This window comes from Eurosta solidaginis, chromosome 5, assembly GCF_040869045.1.
Source record: "Eurosta solidaginis isolate ZX-2024a chromosome 5, ASM4086904v1, whole genome shotgun sequence".
Classification (NCBI taxonomy): domain Eukaryota; kingdom Metazoa; phylum Arthropoda; class Insecta; order Diptera; family Tephritidae; genus Eurosta; species Eurosta solidaginis.
The window spans coordinates 238,991,378-239,009,795 of record NC_090323.1 but is presented as its reverse complement, the minus strand read 5'-3'; the positions used below and the strand labels follow the sequence as shown (position 1 = coordinate 239,009,795).

Here is an 18,418-nt window from a genome sequence, read left to right as displayed (position 1 = left end):
CAGTTAGTTATTGCATAGCTAGGTAAACAAAATAACTCTTAACGGTCAATAACGCTTTTAGTACAATGGAACTTGTTTTTTATGTTTATTGTTCTGTTATATCTTTATTTTAAAATAAACAGTTTTTGTAGGGAAATCCCCATATCTGAAGGAAAACTGCATTTTTACCCGCTCAAGTTCATTAGCCTCCGTATCTTTTTTGCTTCTTTTGAACGAAAATGAGTTGATAAAAGAACCATATATGTATTATTTCGCAGCCTTATAACACTATTAATCACAGAAAGAAAATAACAACAGCGTTTCAAGTGCACAGCTGGGTATGTAATGTTCGGCTTCACCCGAATTTAAACTTTTTTACTTGCTAACAGATATATTTGGTGTTATGAGACAAATATGTGGACTTAAGTTCGTTAAGATACATCAACTGTTATTCGAGTTATGGCTCCCAGAACGTGAGAAAATGCATGATCTAACAAGTAAGGGAGGCTAAGTTCGGGTGTAAACGAACATTACATACTCAGCTGAGAGCTTTGGAGACAAAATAAGGGAAAATCACCATGTAGGAAAATGAACCCAGGGTAACCCTGGAATGTATTTGTATGACATGTGTATCAAATGGAAGGTATTAAAGAGTATTTTAAAAGGGAGTGGGCCGTAGTTGGGATATCGCCACAAAGGTGGACCAGGGGTGACTCTATAGTGTGTTTGTACGATATGGGTATCAAATGAAAGGTGGTAATGAGTCTTTTAAAAGGGAGTGCCCTTAGTTGTATATGTGAAGGCGTTTTCGAGATATCGACCAAAATGTGGACCAGGATGACCCAGCACATCACCTGTCGGGTACCGCTAATTTATTTATATATGTAATACCACGAACAGTATTCCTGCCAAGATTCCAAGGGCTTTTGATTTCGCCCTGCAGAACTTTTTCCTTTTCTTTTAATTAATATGGTAGGTGTCACACCTATTTTACAAAGTTTTTTCTAAAGTTATATTTTGCGTCAACAAACCAATCCCATTACCATATTTCATCCCCTTTTTCATATTTGGTATAGAATTATGGCATTTTTTTTCATTTTTCGTAATTTTCAATATCGAAAAAGTGGGCGTGGTCATAGTCGGATTTCGGCCATTTTTTATACCAATATAAAGTGAGTTCAGATAAGTACGTGAACAAAGTTTATTAAAGATATATCGATTTTTCGCTCAAGTTATCGTGTTAACGGACGAGCGGAAGGACAGACGTCCGACTGTTATAAAAACTGTGCCTGGCTTCAACCGATTTCGCCCTTTTTCACAGAATACAGTTACCGTCACAGGGTCTATGCCCCTACCAAATTTCATAAGGATTGGTAAAGTTTTGTTCGAATTATGGCATTAAAAGTATTCTAGACAAATTAAATGAAAAAGGGCGGAGCCACGCCCATTTTGAAATTTTCCTTTATTTTTGTGTTTTGTTGCACCATAATATTACTGGAGTTGAGTGTTGACATAATTTACTTAATTTATTTAGATATTGTAAAGATATTCAATTTCTTGTTAAAATTTTACTTAAACAAATTTTTGTTTTAAAAAGTGGGCGTGTTCGTCATCCGATTTTGCTAATTTTTAATTAGCATACATACAGTAATAGGAGTAACGTTCCTGCCAAATTTCATCGTGATATCTTCAACGACTGCCAAATTACAGCTTGCAAATCTATAACAATACTTTCTTTTAAAAGTGGGCGGTTCTACGCTCATTGTCCAAAATTTTACTAATTTTCTATTTTTCGTCATAAGGTCAACCCGCTTTCGTCGCTTTATCCATCTTCGGTAATGCATTATCGCTCTATTTCGGTTTTTTCGAAATTTTCGATATCGAAAAAGCGGGCGTGGGAACCGACGTACCAAATTTCATCAAGATACCTCGAAATTTACTCAAGTTATCGTGTTTACGGCAGACGGACGGACGGACGGACATGGCTAAATGCATTTCTTTTTTCGCCCAGATTATTTTGATATATAGAAGTCTATATCTATCTCGACTAGTTTATGCAGTTACGGATTACCGTTATGCGAACAAAGTTAATATACTCTGTGAGCTCTGCTCAGCTGAGTATAAAAAGTGGCGGGGCCATCCCCATTTCCAAAACCTACACCAATTGCAGTTTGACTAGGAAAACTAACTTGGAATATTGCACGACTTATCGCATCACTTCACACACGCAAACTAAAAGTGAAACAACAAAGTTTTTTTTTGAAATTAAAGCAAAACTCAATTGGGGCAACCGTTCCACAGAATTTTTTTAATTCTAATATTAATTAATGACTTTCCTATTTAAAACTATTCAAGTTAAAAAAGTTCGGTTACTGCGGGCCCCCGGTTAGTGGAGTATCTACCCTATAAAGTGCATTGAGTATGCGTAGGCATCAAATTGGTTAAGGGAAAGGGTGCGTTGGCGCAGGTGTGGTAAAAGGGCACAATAAAAAGTAGGAAAATATGAAAAAAAATTATGGAACCGTTTGAACAAGTATTTAATTAGAATAGATTGGCACGTATACAACTGTCTATGTATGGATGTGAGAATAAATGACAGCAGACACCGAACGATAGCAGCAAAAGCGCGCTCAACAAGCTGCCAGCTTCAGCAGCTTCATCCATTAAAATAATCTCATGGAACACGCTGCCTCACTTCAACTCTTTCGGTAATTTACAACAAACATACACCTAATAACGTTACTAATGTCGGTGCCGTCGGAATCGTAATTTTTCAGTTGCCGGCGCTGCGGAGAAATTATCGCGCAAGCGTCTTAAGTGGGCGGAGTTTTTTAAGCAGCGTTCCGCACCACGCTCTCAGCATGCTACCATTTTTTCTTTGCATTTTCTTTTCTTTGATGTTTTATTTTTTTGCAGCGTGCAGTTTTTTTTCTATTCGCCACCCCAGAAATTGTTTTCTTTGCGTCGTTGCGAACTTTCTTTGTGTTTGGATATGGGTGTGTGTGTTTGTTTGCTCAAGCTATTTAAGTTTGTTGTTGCTTTCATTTTCATTTTACCTCGATTTATAGGTAGTTATATGTTTTTTTTTCGTTTTCGCATTACTTACATATTTTCTTGTTCTGCCGCAGACTCATTTGCTGTAATTTTCTGCTACAGAAAATTGTGCTCGACACTCAAAGCTAACCGCTCATTGCATTTAGCTGGCGCACAGCCAAGTAGTAATACATACCTATGTACTTATTAGCAAAAGGAATAGCAAAAAACTGTTCCCTTTTTAGCCCTCATTTGTACTGATGGTCCAGCCAGACCTTTTTGAACTTTAATTCACTATTTCTACGCCAGGAGATGATTTTATGTTTTAACGCTTTTTGATATCCTTCGTTATATATTTTAGCATAATTTTGTTCATGCATACATTTGTAAATAATAATTAAATTGAGTTTTTCAGTGTCAAAGTCATATTGAGCACTGATGGGTCTGGCCAAACACTTAAATAATTAGCGTAGTGTTTAAATTCGTTCGTATACAACGGCCTATATTATTTTCGGTTTGTGCATGGCTTGCTTTGCTGTTTTGTGTTTGAAGTCTCGTTATCCAAAATATTTTTGTCTTCTCGCTTTGCACGTGTCATTCGAATTCGGTGTTATCCGTGAACATAGTACAGGTATACAATTAGGATATGTAGCAGCACGCACATACACAGCCACGCTCACCTGATAAAATGCTTGTTCTTGTTCGTTTTTTTTGTGAATGCTATTTGGCACTGTTGTACTTCTTAGGCACAAGAAAAGTGTAGTATCTGCTAACGAAAACTGCGTAAAATTTTTATTGTAAAATTACAAAGAAATATCCTTATTTACTTTCAAACGAGCACTTAATTACATCTCTCTTTAAAATCCGTATTTTTTCGACAATTTTAATTAATAAATTGTGATACTTTTTTACCGCGGACGATTGCTAAAACACGACCAAAACCGTCGGGGGAGGTATTAATAGACGCGTTTTTGCCTTGCTTCCAATAATTCGAATACTTTTTCGCCCTTGAACTATAGATAACAGGACAAAACGCGTCTTTTCATTTCTCTTTCCACATTTTTGGACGGGTTATTGCAGTTGACCTCGGTTTCAAACTGTGTTTCGCGGAGAACTTTTGAACGGGTAGAAAAACTTAGCACCCGTGTTTCTATTCTTAATGCTGCAATAACGTGTCCTCAGATACCCCAATTCAAGACTTTTGTAAAATTTTCTGTAGGACGCATATAGGTGCAATATATTTTCATACTAAATTCGTAAAAAAAATTTACCATCACGACAACCCACATCTGATATTCCGCTCCTTTTTTTGTTTCCCTGCGTTTATTCCATGACAGCAACCCCGGTATTTTTGACACTTCGTTCAGTGTCAAACGCATGTTCCACGCAGGTTCCACTGAGTTCCACACTAGTTTGACACTGACCGAAATGTCAAACGGCAGTGTGTTAGAAAGAGAAAGGAATTGTTTCCTTCTCATACATATCATATTTGTAAACCTGTACTATTTCCGTGAAAACGTGTATTTCTTTCGTAAAATAGATTTTATTTATGATAATGTGCCACGTAGTGATCCCAAATGTCATGATTTGGTTGCAAATGCTTTGGTCGAGGAAATTGAAAACGATAATGACAATGGCGATAATGATTGTACCTCAGAAGTGGAAAATAAGTCGGAATATGAACCTTCAGATATTGAAGCTGTAAATGAAATTGAAGTAGCAGCAGTTATATATGTATATACCAGTTCAGATAGCGACGATGATTTGAATACTGATGCAATTAACGACTTTTTTGGTAAGGATGGGACCATTTGGAGTAAGACAGTACCGCAAAGTGGTCTTATTCGCTACCATAATGTACTACGTTCTCCCGTTTGAATGACTATCAAATCGAGTTCCCCTGTTAAAGTGTTTGATGAGTTTTATACACCAAACATATCATACATTATAATAAGTGAAACAAGCAAACACGGTATGAAAACACAAACGAATAGAACTTGAAAAATCCTACTAATTTGAAAGAATGGTAAAATCTTATAAAAGCAGAGCTGAGAGGTTTTCTTGGTATTCTTACTGCAGCAGGATTCAGCAATAACAAAAGCCAGGCGAAGTTGGCACAGCTGAAAACCGAATCAATTGCAGATGTTCAGAGCAACAATATCTTACCATCATTACGCTTATATCCCACTATATATACGCTTCGATGACGGGCGCACTAAATCCTTTGACTCAGAAAATGCACCTATACGAGATATTTGGAACTTTTTAAACGAAAACTTTTAAAAGGAATTTTCGTCAGTATAGTGAGATATAACTGTTGACGCACAACTCTTTCCTTATCGAGGAAGAACAAAATTTACTCAATACATACCTTCAAAACCGGCTAAGTACGGTATAAAGGTATAGTGGGCATGTGACGCAAAACCTCATTATCCTTTGATTGGAGATATTTATACTGGAAAAGTAGCCAATGAAGAGAGAGCAAAAAACCAAGGAGAAAATGAACGGATACGTTTGGTTTAAAAATATACAAACTCGGTGTGCACAGTAGTTGCCGATAACTTCTTTTCTGGTTTTAATTTATGTAAGAATCTAATTAGCTTCGAGCTGACCTACGTTGGAACTCTTCGAAGCAATAAAGCATACATCCCATCCGAAATGAAAAAACACAAAAATAGGGCAGTTACTTCCTCTGAGTAGAAACACAAGATTCTTTTGCCAGGAGTGTGAAGAAGCTGTTTGTCAGCAACCCTCAAAATGCTATTACATTTTTTTAAGTGCACAAAACAAGCTAATTTTAAATTAAATATTTTATTTTATAAATAGAATGCCTTATTCAAGTTTTCAAGATGTTAGTAAAAAAAAAATAGAATGCAGTTTCGATAAATTGACGTTAAATTTTCTTTGGGGTCCAGCCAGAACCATGCGTACTCAATATGACAATACAGGTATCCGCCAAAATGAGGGTTAAGTGTTGCTGCGTTTATTGCGCGCGTTATATACAACTGCATATGTGTACATGTGCAAAGGGAAACCACCCCCTAACGGACATATGTATTAGGCAGACACCTCCCTGGGACAGACAGTTTTTCACGCACGAAGTCTTAGGTAAAATTTTTTAGGACAAATTGTTCGCCTAAGACACCATCTTGGCCGGACGCGCACAGTTCTTTGCTATAAAATTAGACAAACTACCTCCATTGAGCGGAATTGAACATTGAGATATTTTTTCACAGTAAATCAATCAAAAACCTCTCTTGGACGGACGCGAACTCCTCTAAATACCAATTTAAAAAAAAGCAAAGAAATGTTTTTTGATACATACTGGCGTTTGAAAAACGTCCCACACTCAGAGAAAAAATCGTTTTAAAGCGAACGAAACAAGTTCAAAATTAAGAACATTAGTTGACAAAGGTCTTTTATGTACGTTTTTTCTTAACTTGTGACCGACGGGTTTGTTTTAAGAACAGTTTTTCCAAGCACACCGTTCGTATTTTATGACCGCTTTGGTATTGATGTGTGAACCAGTGAGCTGCATTTATTCATGTTTTAAGGTTATTAGTGCTAACCAAAAAATTAGTATTAGTGCTTACACAAACAAAGAATATCAAGCACTTATATCCACTAAAACACATTTACATAGTCATGCTTCGTAAAATGAATAACCGCTCATAAGCCACGAAGCAGTTCAGTACTCAATTGTCTTATTGAGCAAGAAAGTCAACTGCGTTATACGAAAACACTAATTGAAATGAGTTATACTATGTTCAAACAGAAAAATAAATTGAGGAAATTTCGATTTGAATTGAGTGCTGTTCATACAACTCGATTTAGCTTACACAATAGTAATTTGATAGCTGGTTGGCTCATCTCTACAGCAAGAACATACCTTTGTTCAGACTGTCAAAATGAACACGCACATTATTAGGCGAATGAAATGGAATGAAAACATAAAACTTTGAAATGTTTGTGTGTTGCAAGAAAATGTGTTCAATGTTTTGGTTTCATTTTGATTTTGCCATTTTCTTTTGAAATCCGTACTCCAATGAAATGAAAGACATAAAATCAGCTGATTAGATGAGCCAACCATATAGTTCAGCCATGCGTAACTGACGTTTAAGTATACTCAATAAACACACTTTACAATGTTGCATTTGCAGTTTGAAACAATTTATTACGCAATTTTTTTTAAATTGGCAATTTATTATTACAATTTATTATATGACAAATTGCGTAATAAATTGCCCAAATAGTATAAATTGCCAATTTGGTGTGTGTTTGAACCTAGTATTAGACTAACAGTACAATAAAATGAATATAGTCATATCAGTCTTCTGACACTAGCAACACAACGATGTACACGAAACTAAACTGAATACAGCGCTAAAGAAAAACCGATGATAAACGAAGTATACAGTGTATTACACACGACACCAAAGCGCTACTGAGTTACAGCGACTATGATTTCAGTTTATACTCAACAATGTCATATATGTATGGGACATATGTGTTGCCGGGCACTCGTATGTATTTTCGATTTTATGTGCTAGTCACTCATAGTATTTGTCTGTACTTGACTAAGTACAAATTTAGACACAATTTTTTGGCTCATGACTAAGTGCACTAATTTTATTAGTACTCAAAGCAGACCTCTGGTGTGAACCTTCTGTGCTCATTTCAAGCACTAATTGGGCTTGATTTAAGATGTTTCGTTCTTACACCTCGAGAACGGTTTGTGTTCGATTTAACAGTTTTCGGTCTCTATTCAAGAACGGTTCGTGCTTGATCATTGGTGGGAGTGGGGAGGTAATTTTTTCAATTAGTACCCATTTATTTATTTTGTTTATTAATAATAATTTTTTCGTCATTAATAAAAATTATTAATTACAAGAAAACCATTATTAAATCCAAAAGACTAAGAAAAAAATGCATTTTTTCATATATTTCTCTTTGAGAAATTCTTCTTATTTGGTGGTGCAATCTGAATACATATTTAAAAGACTTCATAACAAGTTTGAGAATTACCTGTGCATATGTGAATGGAACTGAATGAAAAGTATGAATTAAAAAAATAGAAGGTAAACGTTTGACGGTGATCGAACTCGCGCCAGATGATCGCAACTGCAACAACTTAGCCGCTGGGCCACTACTACTGCTTGAAAGCTTGTGCCAAATGTTGTATTAACATTCTGTTACTCTCGAGTTGTACGGTTTCTTTTTTCTTGAACTTAATTTAAGAACATCGTTCTCATTAATATAACATCTATTCATATTTTAAGACCGGCCGTTATCTTTCAAAGAACAACAACCAAGGCATGACGTAGCTGAACGCGTTTGTAACCATTTCAACTATCGTAAGAGTGCGGGTTCGAATCCCACTCCCTGGAGAAAAGGCTTTGAAGAAATTTACAAGGTATAATCGAAACAGCTATCGTCTTGTCCGTTCTGATGTCACGTTGTTTAAATTATTAAAGAAAATGGTTTCAGTTCAAGAACAAGGTTGTTGTTTTAAGAACATATCGTTCGTTTTTCAAGAACAAAAAGGTAAGAACATGAAAATCGGTGTGTTAGATTTTAGAACTGCGTTTTTCTCTGAGTTTATGTACTTGTTTCGTACATACGAATTTGCCAAATAAAAACCCAGTTTCGCTTTAAATAAATTTGTACTCATGTCTCGGCTCATCATTATGCACATAGAACGAAACTTTTGTTAAAAAAATATTTTTGGATGAAAGACAGCCATCGTCGTGGATGTCCAATTTGGTCGACATTTGCTTTGTGTTTGTTTGTAAATAAGGCCGCGAGGAGTTAGTCGGTGACAATGTCAAATTTCACGAGGTAAAAAATTTGGAAAGACTAGCGAGATAGTCTTTGATTTTAAAGCACATCTCATCGGTAGATGGGCCGAGGTCTGTTACCATTTGGGTAGGGAGCTTAGATATGAAAAATTTTAAGAAAAGTGAGGATAGAACACCACCCTGAGGCACCCCATGTTTAATTCATTCGGCTCATCATCTATGCCGATATGACCGAGACTCTATAATGATCCTTTCTACTGCTTATTTGCGCTAATACACTTCTCGATGCTTTGCAATGAGGGATTACCGTTTAGATCGAGTAACTCCGCATGCGCATGTATCGCATCCTGCGACGTTTTCGCGCCCTTGCCTCGTCCTTGCACCTCTACTGGAGCTCTAAAATTCGTCTTTAAGCTAGGAGGTTGTCTATTTTGTTATATATCATATATTTAAAAAATTATAAAATAGCTAGCCCCTCCCTTGAACGGCACCTCTTTTGTGCGACAAAAGTTGACTACTGGTTAGTGTCTGCTCACGGAAGGTTTCACTGTGTGCACATTAGGGTGGTCATTCTAAATCAAATCACCGATTTTTTTCACTGTCACCCCTTCAAATGGTAATACCAAGGACAAATATACTACACATGAATCCCTGATACGATACGTCCAAAGATTCGATTTATCTTTTCACTCAGAAAAAAACACTTACCGAAAACTAAGAAAAACATTTTCTTCAACATTTTCAATGCACTCCGAAATTCCTCATTTTCTAAGCTGTTTTGAGGGCTCGCTGGAAACCTATAGTTACAGTAGCGGCGGTACGTAATGAGGGAGAATTATACTCAGACTTCTCGTCAGGTCGATGATTGATCTGGAGCTATGGTACTGCAAATGACCATATTCTGAGCCGTGTCAAAGTCAATAAGCCTCAACCCGTTGGAAGATGTTACATGGTGGAGGCTAGATTTTCTGACTGTAGGGCCAAAGAACTTTTCCTCATCATCGCATGTCTTTTGTAGTTTCTCATCATTCTTATCATTTCCGTCCGCATCGTCTATTGGTGCATAAGCGCATGTAAACGAGGTATTGAAAAACTTCGCATCAATGCAGACCGCGCCGAAACGCTCGCTCCTCGCTGTAAACGACAAAAATTGGCGACGAAGTTTCTTTCCCACCATAAATCCAACACCTTGGCTCCGAATCGTGCGTTTGTACATATGGCCACAGTAGTAGACGTCACAAGGCCCTATTGTTCTTCTGCCTTGCCCCGTACATCGCGCTTCCTGTATGACGGTGATGTTGGCCTTTGCCTTGATGAGGACGTCAACCAACCGAAACCGTCGAGCAACGGTACCTTTTCATAAAGGCGTTTGCCGTGGTCGTCATCAGAAACAGGGTCGTCATCCGAGGCTTATTACTTATTTTCATTGGCACAGCGCATAACCCAGTAATGTGATTTGGATTTTAGTGGCCTTTTCCCATAGGCATACCCATCGCGGGTATATCATAAGCCTCCTTAACCCGCAGCGGTGACCGTAAAGATCCATGTCGTTATTAAATGTTTCCAGAACGTTACCGATTCAGTTTCTATCTCGACTTGTAGTTTGATCGGCGGTTCAGTCTTATAACAGGCGTTCTTAGAGTTCTTCTACTGGGAATTGTCGCTGTAAAATTACAAAAGTCAGAATCAACAAGAAAGTTAGAGTCAAATTGTGATCTTGCTTCCTGAGGACCACTCCTTCAAGGCATTTACCCAATTTTTTTTGGGGTTAATATCTACTAGTTAGAAACTTGAAACAAGTAAACGATTGGAGAAAACTGTTAATTAATTATAAGTAAAGCAGTGGAACTATTTCAGACAAAGTTAATAAAGATAAAAAAAAAATTTTTTCTCGCAAACGCACATTTTCTGTTCTGACAGCCATTTAACGATTTTTAAAAGTCGCTCGTTTCTGTTTTCCTAATTAACAATTATTTCTTCTCTGCTGTCAAAAAAGTATTTCTCCTAAATAGTACGGGAAAATTACTATATAGAAATATTTCCCCTACGCTGTAAAAGTCTACAGCGTAAATGGGGTCTATGTATTGTTGTTGTATATTTTTACTTTAGTTTGCTTTGAAGCTCACCTGTGTTTGCAGAGCAGCTAAAACACGCCATACATACATACGATATTCGCCTGTAAATATCCTAGCACTCCCCCCCCCCCCCCCCCCCCCCCCCCTCCTCCTTACGTTTACGCGTTTTCTTTTGTTTAGTATTTAGTTTGTCTGCAAAGAAGAAATTAAAAATGGCGGCGGTTTTACTACGTTTGCAAACAAACTTGGAAAAAGCAGATACACATACATACATACATACATACATACTTGAAAACAACTTTGAATTTGTTTGCTTCTCATTTTCATCGCAATTCATTAAGTTGTTGCTATGTTGCTTTGCTAAGTTTCTAGATATTGTTGTTCTAAAAACCACCCTCTGTTGACCGAAGCCAGCCTGGCATGCAGAAAATATTCCCCATTTTTTTCGTTCATCAATTATAATTTGTTTTTTATACCCAGTTGTATTTACTCTCATTTACCGTTGTTTTTGTTGTTGTAGTAGTGCTTCCGTGCCTTCTGACACAATTAATCACGGCACATTGTTCCCAGACATAGCAGGTTCACACCTTCCCCCTTGTATAAAAACACGGACCGCAAGTTAACTGAATGTTCGGCAAGTGTCCGTTCAATTTAAGAACGAAACCTCAAAACATATTAGATTAAAACAGATGGTACCGCCGTGTGGTGTAATATAACCACTTCCCTCTAATTTCTGTTTATCAAAGCTGCCTTTCCCACCAGAAGGAATTACCATAATTATCTGTACCGCCGACTGCACGATAATAGCTTCCTAGCCCCTCAATAGACGAATTAGTTTCCGAAACAAATATCTATCTCTTCAGTCTTTCTGACCTTTTCACCTCACGCAATCTGACACTATCTTCGACCAAGCGGCCACTCTGTTTACGACGTGGAAATAGCAGATGAAACAAATTTTGGAGATTCGCGGCGATGGCGTTATGTCATCTACTTTCAGCCACTCAACTGTTTTAAGTGTAACGTTCGACCTCACCTTTACGTTCAAGGCATATGCCTCCGAAATTGTACCTTAAGTACAAAGCCGCAACCAAATCCTCAAAGCGCTTGCCGGCAGCACTCGGGGAAAGGATAACGAACGGTGCTAGCAACTTATGTGCCACCATTAACTAAATTGTCACAAACCCGGATACCCCATCAAAGAACTGCTTGATTTAGTCCCGCTTCCCAAAAGGATAAGGAACCATATCCGTAAGCACTATGTTGAGATCCAGCATCTACCAACTCCATTTTTTTACATTCAGATGAGCCTAGGAAGCCCTAAGCCTAATGCAGACTGAGTCCGCAAATACCTTTGCTGGATCGCGCCCGATGAAGGGGACTGTAAGGTCATGATGGGTATTCTGACTAGATACTGCCTACTGGCGTCACATGCTTTTGAATTAGGCCTTGTCAGTAATAGCACATGTAGAAAGTGCTGGTTAGAATAGGAAATGATCGAGCACGTCCCTCGCACCCTGTGCAAGCAAGAACTCCAGCTGTTAGGAGTGATACAGTTGTCAGACCTGAAAGCAGGTCTGTTCTCTGTTAGGGCTTTTCGATTTGGTCGTGGACCAAACTTCTGGTAGCACTATGGACTCATCTAGTCTATGTGAGATTCTCATGGACCAGCCAGTTTAAGTTTCTGGCCCTTTTCAGAAATATGTATATTTATTAATAAGCTTCACTTTTTCCACTCTTAGCTCTCAACTGCGTATGAGCTGTTATTTAAACGCACAACTGGGTATATTAACTTAGTTTTAACACAAAATTTGAATTTTGTTTTTTTTTAGACTCATTTTTTTACGGAGCATACGTGCGCTTAGTTAGTTAACGCTACAAGCCTGCTTGCGCCACCCTCTCCTCCCCTACCCCGCTAACCAAATAATACAATGTGCTCTTTTCGCAAGTGTCAGCTTTGCAGCAATAGCGACAACAACAAATTTAAACGGTCTGTTCGTCTATGAAGAGAAAATTAGTTCGCGTGCCGGTTCTTCGTCGGCACATCGCCTATACATATGTAGTTTTGGATGCTTGGATGTACAGGTTTGTGTATGTGTTTGTGGGTTGAGTTTGCTTGTTGTTGCCGTGTGGTTACATATTTTGATATTTTTTCAATTACAACCGCTGTAGAGGGTGGTATTTCATTCAAACCCAAGTTAGTGTTCCATTTTTAAAAATGAACACATGGCCGCAGGCATACAAACACACACACGTGCAACCTCACACATACACATATTTCACTTTTTGCCACATGAATTTCCAACCACCACAGATGTTTGATGCAAGTGCAAAAAAAAACCGCATAAACATACACACACACATGCACATATTGTATGTATGTATTATTTCCCTATTTTTAAATCTGTTTTGCGCAGAGTAGAGACGGAAAAAAAAAATCTAGAAAAAAATAGCAGCAATTATAGGGGAAAAACTGCGCGGCCACAGCAAATCCGGAAAATGAGGCATAAATTATTTTTTATGTGCACACGCAAGTTGTGCGTGTGTATGGGTGTGTGTTTTGTGAGGCTGAAGTGGTGGTGGGATGGTTTTGGCAAATTCATACGTACATAGCCACATTCAACATCATTGCTGCTTGCGTCTGCTCTTCTTTAGTGCTGTTTTTTTTTCTAATATATTTTTTGCATTCGCCTTATTTTGCGTATCAAATTTTTGTGGCCGCTTTTTTGGCGTGTCTAGCCTAGCTCAGCTCAGCTTCGTGCTCGCCTTGGCATTCGTGTACGCCTCAGTAGACTTTCGACTTTCGATGGCATTTCATTAGCTTCTGTCAAACGCATCTAGCGGCGCTCTGTTGTGCCTCGTATCTCACGGAAGTAGCTTCAATACGGTTTTTAGAAACTCCTCGTTTAAAAATTTGTAAGCGCTGCGCAGTTGCTACTGCCAACGATTTCGTAGTTCTTGCTCCACTGTGCATGAGTCCGTTTGGCTTGCTCCATTTTTCTTTTGCGCCCAAATTGGTGTGCAAGAGATTTTTTCTTTCATCATTGCGGCGGTGTTGCGGCGTTGCTTTGTCGCGCATGTAATTTGCTCGTATGTACCTGCGTGTATTTGCGAATTATAGCGTTGTTGTTGTTGTTTCATTATACTTTTTTTTTAATATAATTTTCGGTTGTTTAGTCTCCGCGTGCGCATAACCATCATCACTTTAAATAACTTCAATCGGCTTTTCGTTTGTCATTCGTTTATTCGGCCGGTAAAACCTAAAACACATATGTTGCTATTTAAGTGCATTGTTTTTATTGTTGTTGTTGTTGCTGCTAAAATGACTGCCACCGTTTTCTCCACTTATCTCAATTAATTCAATATGAACGCCTCAGCATCGCCCCCAAAGCGAAAAGTGGGTGGCTGCTCGGTCGAACGTTCGTTCATTTTGCTTTTGCGCTTGGCAAGCAGCCAGGCTCCGTGGCTTATCCTGCATCCTGGCCTCGTGCAGTTGTTCAACAGCAGCCGTTGTTGGCAGTACATCAAGTGCAACAAGATTAATGTCGTAGACATTTTTAGATTAATTTATCTTCATCAACTTCAACATGAACAAAAAACAAAAATCAAACAGAACGATAAATAAAGCGCCTACATTTAGCAAAGTCTAGTCAACCAAGTGTTTATATCTACAAAATTTTCAATGGCTAAATCGTATTCCTTACCAACAAAGCAAATCATTTGGACAGTTTAGTCGTATAGCAACTACAAATAACGAAATGTCACCACAATATTGTGGCCCATTCATACGCAAGCAGCCTAACCTCAAATAGTCTGAAAGCCCAAGTGCCATTTCTGTGTTTATACTGTGCGCTCCGCCCATTTTTAGATAGAAGGCTTAACTGTAAATTTCCTATTGTAAATAATTTATGGTCAAGAAAATACTGAAACTGAAACAGTGATAAGGAGTCTGACATTGGTTGTGATTGTGTCGTAACCATAGTTGTTGCTATTATTGTCTCTAAAGTTTGTGAATTCCTAAATTTCCAAAGTTTATTTGTTGTTTTGCCGGTTTGCTGTTTTACCACGTCTGACTATGTTGGCATCACAGTAACTTTCATGTTTAAAGAACTGTGTTGTTATTGTACTTGCGGTTGTGAAAAACTCAAATATGTCAAACAGATCGGTGAATTGTAGAACTGCGGTTTAAAGTTGTGTGAAAAGAGACATTTGTGTTGGGCAGAAAATTATATGGACAATACTGCACTCATTTTTTAAGGTAATTAAAAAAATTGTAATTTTTTTTTTTATACTCAGAGTGCTTTGCACACAGAGTATATTAACTTTGATTGGGTAACGGTTGATTGTACAGGTATAAAGGAATCTAGATAGATATTGACTTCTATATATCAAAATTATCAGTATCGAAAAAAATATTTATTGAGCCATGTCCGTCCGTCCGTCTGTACGTTAAAACGATAACTTGAGTAAATATTGAGATATCTTCACCAGATTTGGTACACGGGCTCATCTGCACCCAGAATAGATTGGTATTGAAAATGAGCGAAATCGGATGATAACCACGCCCACTTTTTATATATATAACATTTTGGAAAACACAAGAAACCTGATTATTTAGTAAATAATACACCTAGAATGTTGAAATTTGACATGTGGACTGATATTGAAACTCTTGATAAAAATTTGAAACAAGTTGTTAAAATGGGCGTGGCACCGCCCACTTGTGATAAAATCAATTTTACAAATAATATTAATCACAAATCAAAAATCGTTACACCTATCGTAACAAAATTTGGCAGAGAGGTTGCCTTTACTATAAGAAAAAACTTAACGAAATCGGTTATGGACCACGCCAAAAAATAAAAGCTTTTTAAAAGGGTCGAGGACGAATAAAACAAGCTATACCTTAGCAAAAAAAAGCTTTATATCAACGGTATTTTATTTCCCAAGTGTATTTATAACAATAAAAAGGAAAAACTTCAAATTTAAAACAAGTAAGGAAGGCTAAGTTCGGGTGTAACCGAACATTACATACTCAACTGAGAGCTTTGGAGATAAAATAAGGGAATATCACAATGTAGGAAAACGAACCTGGGGTAAACCTGAAATGTGTTTGTGTGACATTGGTATCAAATGGAAGGTATTAAAGAGTATTTTAAAAGGGAGTGGACCATAGTTCTATGGGTGGACGCCATTTCGGGATATAGCCATAAAGGTGGTCCAGGGGTGACTCTAGAATGTGTTTGTACGATATGGGTATCAAATGAAAGGTGTTTATGATTATTTAAAAGGAAGTGGGCCTTAGTTCTATAGGTATATGCCTTTTCGAGATATCGCCATAAAGGTGGACCATGGGTGACTCTAGAATGTGTTTGTTCGATATGGGTATCAAATTAAAGGCATTAATGAGGGTTTAAAAGGGAGTGGCCCTTAGTAGTATATGTGAAGGCATTTTCGAGATATTGACCAAAATGTGGACCAGGGTGACCCAGAACATCATCTGTCGGGTACCGCTAATTAATTTTTATATGTAATACCACGAACAGTATTCCTGCCAAGATTCCAAGTGCTTTTGATTTCGCCTTGCAGAACTTTTTCATCTTCTTCTACTTAATGTGACACCTACGTCACATCCATTTTACATAGTTTTTTCTAAAGTTATATTTTGCGTCAATAAACCAATCCAATTAATATGTTTCATCTATTTTTTCATATTTGGTACAGAATTATGGCATTTTTTCTTTCATTTTTCGTGATTTTCGATATCGAAAAGTGGGCGTGGTCATTGTCGGATTTCGACCATTTTTTATACCAAGATAAAGTGAGTTCAGATAAGTACGTGAACTAAGTTTAGTAAAGATATGTCGATTTTTGCTCAAGTTATCGTGCTAACGGCCGAGCGGAAGGACAGACGGACGACCTTTTTCATTTAATTCGTCTAGAATACCTTTAATGCCATAAATCGAACAAAAATTTACCAATCCTTTTGAAATTAGTAGGGGCATAGATTTTATGAAGTTAACTATTTTCTGTGAAAATGGACGAGATCGGTTGAAGACCACGCCCACTTTTATATAAAAGATTTTTAAAAGGGTCGTAGACGAAAACAATCAGATATTTCTTAGCGAAAAAAAACTTTGTATCAATAGAATTTTACTTTCTAAACTGAATTATAACATTTTTTTTAAACGGGCGGTGCCACGTGTTATGGAGAAAAGTAATTTATCTGAAATGAAATGTACAATTGAAGCTTACGCTGAGCATCTATCCACTAAGCCGTATCAATGCCCGGCTAAACGTTTTGCAATTTGTCTATAAGTATTGCATTTTTGTTGCTATTGCCTCTATACACAATTAGGTACATATGTATAAAAAAAAAATAAATGTAAGGCGCGATAACCTCCGAAGAGATCTAAGGCCGAGCTTCTCTTCCAATTTGCGTCGTGCTCCTCTTGATTTTCCCTACAAATTGGCCGGATGGGACCTAGATGTTTTATGCCGACTCCGAACGGCATCTGCAAGGCAGATGACTTTTCACTGAGAGCTTTTCATAGCAGAAATACACCCGGAGCGCTTGCCAAACAATGCCGAGTTGCGACCCCCGGTTAGAACAATTTTTTTCTAATTGAAAAAACTTATTTCTAAAATTTTGATGTTGCTTTGCCCGGGGTGCGAATCCAGGGCATACGGTGTGGCAGGCGGAGCACGCTACCATCACACCACGGTGGCCGCCATATGTATACTATATGTTTTTAAACCAAAATGCAGGGAATATTTTTAGGCTCGTTCCACAGAACTTGATCAGGCACATTTGATTTCTGCTTTGCACTATTATATCAATATAAATTTTTTTGTTTTGTATATTGCAGCACCTATGCGCAATAAGATTGCTAGATATGTAGAAAACGGACAAAACAAGTCAATAAGAAATTTGTTCTTAATATCTGATCATAATTTCGTTTGAAATTCGAATTTGAAGATAGAACTTTAGAAACTTATAGCGATTTTACAGAAATTGCTAATGAAGTAATAAGTTAAGTTTTGTGCATTAAATTCCTCATGGAACTCAATCTTCCATACAAAATATAAAAAGGGTTAAAAAAATATTTTTTTTTTTTTTTTCAATTAAATAAATTAAAAAAACTGTGTCTTTAGCTTTAACATTAAAGTACGTGTATTTAGAATATGATATGAAAAAGTTACATTAAAAACTCAAGCGCATGCGTCGGCTTTTCTTTGCCATTTCATCTAAAACTTCATCAACGGTAAAAATTTTATCACGGTGGATGCTTAGTGATGCACAGCCATTCAATCGATTTTCACTCATCGTGTTTCTCAAATAGTTTTTAATCAGCCTTAGAGTTGAAAAAGACCTCTCGTTCGTTGCCGTTGTTACAGGAAGCGTACACAAGATTTTCAACAACATGTGAACATTAGGAAAAGCCACAGAATCCATTCCTGTAATATTAATAATAGATAAATTAATAAAAAAGAAACGGAAGTAACTTCTTCAGGAATAAGTAGAATTGATACTTT

General features: G+C 37.3%; 1 long non-coding RNA gene across 2 annotated transcripts in view; it reads left to right on the top strand.

Annotated features, from left to right (window-relative positions):
• Positions 1-14,338: 14,338 nt before the first annotated feature.
• The window catches only part of LOC137233869 (uncharacterized), a 278,410-nt gene continuing 274,330 nt past the window's right edge, over positions 14,339-18,418 (top strand). For both annotated transcript variants that reach the window (XR_010947586.1, XR_010947584.1), the window contains exon 1: positions 14,339-15,140. This is a non-coding gene — a long non-coding RNA (uncharacterized lncRNA). The remainder of the gene's footprint in view (positions 15,141-18,418) is intronic.